Source organism: Lasioglossum baleicum, unplaced genomic scaffold (genome assembly GCF_051020765.1).
Source record: "Lasioglossum baleicum unplaced genomic scaffold, iyLasBale1 scaffold0029, whole genome shotgun sequence".
Lineage (NCBI taxonomy): Eukaryota > Metazoa > Arthropoda > Insecta > Hymenoptera > Halictidae > Lasioglossum > Lasioglossum baleicum.
The window spans coordinates 662,670-668,505 of record NW_027469089.1 but is presented as its reverse complement, the minus strand read 5'-3'; positions in this window follow the sequence as shown (position 1 = coordinate 668,505).

The window sequence follows — 5,836 nt, the reverse complement described above, 5'->3', positions numbered from 1 at the left end:
TCTGCGGCCCCTTACGGGGGCCGTCGACCTCGTCGGGGTTGCCCCGCCGATGTTAGCCTCCTGGCGGAGAGCGGGTCGGCTTCCCTCTCCCTCTCCGCTGCCTCCTTCTGCGTTATCACAATCTCGCAGAAGGAGGCAATCGCTGCTCTAGACCTCTCGCTGCCGATCATGTGGTCGACCACGACCACCACCCTGGTCAACCCGCATAAAACTTAAAAATATGATAAAATAAAAGATAAAATCAGTAAATGAAAAGGTGTATAGATAAAATAGATAAAATAAAAGTCAATAAATAAATAAATAATAATAAGTAAATAAATACAATGGACAAAACACAACAAACATAAGAAGGGGCCAAAATAAAGGGGAATAAAAGATAAAGATAAAATTTATAATATAGAGTAAAATGAAATATTATAAAATAAAAAGAGGGGGGTCGACCGGCAGGTCGCATCTTTGTAGAGGGGGGGGGGCGGGATTATTGCACCACCTCGCCCACCGCGGCCTGTCCACCTCGGGGGCGCCTTAACGGCCAGCCCCCCTTGGCGGCGGTGGAAGTACTAAGTAGTACCACCGCCGCCATTACGTCTGCGGCCCATTACAGGGGCCGTCGGCCTCGTCGGCCTCGTCGGGGTTGCCCCGCCGATGCTAGCCTGCTTGCGGAGAGCGGGTCGGCTTCCCTCTCCCTCTCCGCTGCCTCCTTCTGCGTTATCACAATCTCGCAGAAGGAGGCAATCGCTGCTCTTGACCTCTCGCTGCCGATCATGTGGTCGACCACGACCGGCAACGGGAGGTCCATCCCAATAACACCCCTTAGGTCTCTACGCGGTGCCGACCACGCTGGATATTCTTCCAGCGTATGCCGCGCAGAGTCCTGGGCCTCCTCGCAGTGGTGGCACTGCGATCCTCCTAGTGCCAGTTATGATCACACAGTTTGAGGAAACGGCGGTATGCAGGTAATTTAACTTATGCGCATGCATTGCTACAACTTGTGCTGTATAATTTAGAATTTTTGTTACCGCGACATCTGATTTTTATACATGTGCAAATACTCGTACACGCTGCATTGCATATTTTCCGCACGCGACAAGGAGGGGACAGAGGCGAGTTCCGGCTCGCGTCTGCCCCCTCCCCCCGTCCCACCCCCCTGGTCAACCCGCATAAAACTTAAAAATATGATAAAATAAAAGATAAAATCAGTAAATGAAAAGGTGTATAGATAAAATAAAAGTCAATAAATAAATAAATAATAATAAGTAAATAAATACAATGGACAAAACACAACAAACATAAGAAGGGGGGCAAAATAAAGGGGAATAAAAGATAAAGATAAAATTTATAATATAGAGTAAAATGAAATATTATAAAATAAAAGGAGGGGGGTCGACCGGCAGGTCGCATCTTTGTAGAGGGGGGGGAGGGGATTATTGCTCCACCACGCCCTCCGCGACCTGTCCACCTCGGGGGCGCCATAACGGCCAGCCCCCCTTGGCGGCGGTGGAAGTACTAAGTAGTACCACTGCCGCCATTACGTCTGAGGCCCATTACGGGGGCCGTCGGCCTCGTGGGGGTTGCCCCGCCGATGCTAGCCTCCTGGCGGAGAGAGTGTCGGCTTCCCTCTCCCTCCCCGCTGCCTCCTTCTGCGTTATCACAATCTCGCAGAAGGAGGCAATCGCTGCTCTTGACCTCTCGCTGCCGATCATGTGGTCGACCACGACCGGCAACGGGAGGTCCATCCCAATAACGCCCCTTAGGTCTCTACGCGGTGCCGACCACGCTGGATATTCTTCCAGCGTATGCCGCGCAGAGTCCTGGGCCTCCTCGCAGTGGTGGCACTGCGATCCTCCCAGTGCCAGTTATGAACACACAGTTTGAGGAAACGGCTGTATGCAGGTAATTTAACTTATGCGCATGCATTGCTGCAACTTGCGCTGTATAATTTAGAATTTTTGTTACCGCGCCATCCGATTTTTATACATGTGCAAATACTCGTACACGCTGCATTGCATTTTTTCCGCACGCGACAAGGAGGGGACAGAGGCGAGTTCCGGCTCCCGTCTGTCCCCTCCCCCCGTCCCACCCCCCTGGTCAACCCGCATAAAACTTAAAAATATGATAAAATAAAAGATAAAATCAGTAAATGAAAAGGTGTATAGATAAAATAAAAGTCATTAAATAAATAAATAATAATAAGTAAATAAATACAATGGACAAAACACAACAAACATAAGAAGGGGGGGCAAAATAAAGGGGAATAAAAGATAAAGATCAAATTTATAATATAGAGTAAAATGAAATATTATAAAATAAAAGGAGGGGGGTCGACCGGCAGGTCGCATCTTTGTAGAGAGGGGGGGAGGGGATTATTGCTCCACCTCGCTCCCCGCGACCTGTCCACCACGGGGGCGCCTTAACGGCCAGCCCCCCTTGGCGGCGGTGGAAGTACTAAGTAGTACCACCGCCGCCATTACGTCTGCGGCCCCTTACGGGGGCCGTCGGCCTCGTCGGGGTTGCCCCGCCGATGCTAGCCTCCTGGCGGAGAGCGGGTCGGCTTCCCTCTCCCTCTCCGCTGCCTCCTTCTGCGTTATCACAATCTCGCAGAAGGAGGCAATCGCTGCTCTTGACCTCTCGCTGCCGATCATGTGGTCGACCACGACCGGCAACGGGAGATCCATCCCAATAACGCTCGTTAGGTCTCTGCGCGGTGCCGACCACGCTGGACATTCTTCCAGCGTATGCCGCGCAGAGTCCTGGGCCTCCTCGCAGTGGTGGCACTGCGATCCTCCTAGTGCCAGTTATGAACACACTGTTTGAGGAAACGGCGGTATGCAGGTAATTTAACTTATGCGCATGCATTGCTACAACTTGTGCTGTATAATTTAGAATTTTTGTTACCGCGCCATTCGATTTTTATACATGTGCAAATACTCGTACACGCTGCATTGTATTTTTTTCCGCACGCGACAAGGAGGGGACAGAGGCGAGTTCCGGCTCGCGTCTGTCCCCTCCCCCCGTCCCACCACCCTGGTCAACCCGCATAAAACTTAAAAATATGATAAAATAAAAGATAAAATCAGTAAATGAAAAGGTGTATAGATAAAATAAAAGTCATTAAATAAATAAATAATAATAAGTAAATAAATACAATGGACAAAACACAACAAACATAAGAAGGGTGGCAAAATAAAGGGGAATAAAAGATAAAGATAAAATTTATAATATAGAGTAAAATGAAATATTATAAAATAAAAGGAGAGGGGTCGACCGGCAGGTCGCATCTTTGTAGAGGGGGGGGGACGGGATTATTGCTCCACCTCGCCCCCCGCGGCCTGTCCACCTCGGGGGCGCCTTAACGGCCAGCCCCCCTTGGCGGCGGTGGAAGTACTAAGTAGTACCATCGCCGCCATTACGTCTGCGGCCCCTTACGGGGGCCGTCGGCCTCGTTGGGGTTGCCCCACCGATGCTAGCCTCCTGGCGGAGAGCGGGTCGGCTTCCCTCTCCCTCTCCGCTGCCTCCTTCTGCGTTATCACAATCTCGCAGAAGGAGGCAATCGCTGCTCTTGACCTCTCGCTGCCGATCATGTGGTCGACCACGACCGGCAACGGGAGGTCCATCCCAATAACGCCCCTTATGTCTCTACGCGGTGCCGACCACGCTGGATATTCTTCCAGCGTATGCCGCGCAGAGTCCTGGGCCTCCTCGCAGTGGTGGCACTGCGATCCTCCTAGTGCCAGTTATGAACACACAGTTTGAGGAAACGGAGGTATGCAGGTAATTTAACTTATGCGCATGCATTGCTGCAACTTGTGCTGTATAATTTTGAATTTTTGTTACCGCGCCATCCGATTTTTATACATGTGCAAATACTCGTACACGCTGCATTGTATTTTTTCCGCACGCGACAAGGAGGGGACAGAGGCGAGTTCCGGCTCGCGTCTGTCCCCTCCCCCCGTCCCACCCCCTGGTCAACCCGCATAAAACTTAAAAATATGATAAAATAAAAGATAAAATCAGTAGATGAAAAGGTGTATAGATAAAATAAAAGTCATTAAATAAATAAATAATAATAAGTAAATAAATACAATGGACAGAACACAACAAACATAAGAAGGGTGGCAAAATAAAGGGGAATAAAAGATAAAGATAAAATTTATAATATAGAGTAAAATGAAATATTATAAAATAAAAGGAGGGGGGTCGACCGGCAGGTCGCATCTTTGTAGAGGGGGGGGACGGGATTATTGCTCCACCTCGCCCCCCGCGGCCTGTCCACCTCGGGGGCGCCTTAACGGCCAGCCCCCCTTGGCGGCGGTGGAAGTACTAAGTAGTACCATCGCCGCCATTACGTCTGCGGCCCCTTACGGGGGCCGTCGGCCTCGTCAGGGTTGCCCCGCCGATGCTAGCCTCCTGGCGGAGAGCGGGTCGGCTTCCCTCTCCCTCTCCGCTGCCTCCTTCTGCGTTATCACAATCTCGCAGAAGGAGGCAATCGCTGCTCTTGACCTCTCGCTGCCGATCATGTGGTCGACCACGACCGGCAACGGGAGGTCCATCCCAATAACGCCCCTTATGTCTCTACGCGGTGCCGACCACGCTGGATATTCTTCCAGCGTATGCCGCGCAGAGTCCTGGGCCTCCTCGCAGTGGTGGCACTGCGATCCTCCTAGTGCCAGTTATGAACACACAGTTTGAGGAAACGGAGGTATGCAGGTAATTTAACTTATGCGCATGCATTGCTGCAACTTGTGCTGTATAATTTTGAATTTTTGTTACCGCGCCATCCGATTTTTATACATGTGCAAATACTCGTACACGCTGCATTGTATTTTTTCCGCACGCGACAAGGAGGGGACAGAGGCGAGTTCCGGCTCGCGTCTGTCCCCTCCCCCCGTCCCACCCCCTGGTCAACCCGCATAAAACTTAAAAATATGATAAAATAAAAGATAAAATCAGTAAATGAAAAGGTGTATAGATAAAATAAAAGTCATTAAATAAATAAATAATAATAAGTAAATAAATACAATTGACAGAACACAACAAACATAAGAAGGGTGGCAAAATAAAGGGGAATAAAAGATAAAGTTAAAATTTATAATATAGAGTAAAATGAAATATTATAAAATAAAAGGAGGGGGGTCGACCGGCAGGTCGCATCTTTGTAGAGGGGGGGGGACGGGATTATTGCTCCACCTCGCCGCCCGCGACCTGTCCACCTCGGGGGCGCCTTAACGGCCAGCCCCCCTTGGCGGCGGTGGAAGTACTAAGTAGTACCACTGCCGCCATTACGTCTAAGGCCCATTACGGGGGCCGTCGGCCTCGTGGGGGTTGCCCCGCCGATGCTAGCCTCCTGGCGGAGAGCGGGTCGGCTTCCCTCTCCCTCTCCGCTGCCTCCTTCTGCGTTATCACAATCTCGCAGAAGGAGGCAATCGCTGCTCTTGACCTCTCGCTGCCGATCATGTGGTCGACCACGACCGGCAACGGGAGGTCCATCCCAATAACGCCCCTTAGGTCTCTACGCGGTGCCGACCACGCTGGATATTCTTCCAGCGTATGCCGCGCAGAGTCCTGGGCCTCCTCGCAGTGGTGGCACTGCGATCCTCCCAGTGCCAGTTATGAACACACAGTTTGAGGAAACGGCTGTATGCAGGTAATTTAACTTATGCGCATGCATTGCTGCAACTTGCGCTGTATAATTTAGAATTTTTGTTACCGCGCCATCCGATTTTTATACATGTGCAAATACTCGTACACGCTGCATTGCATTTTTTCCGCACGCGACAAGGAGGGGACAGAGGCGAGTTCCGGCTCGCGTCTGTCCCCTCCCCCCGTCCCACCCCCC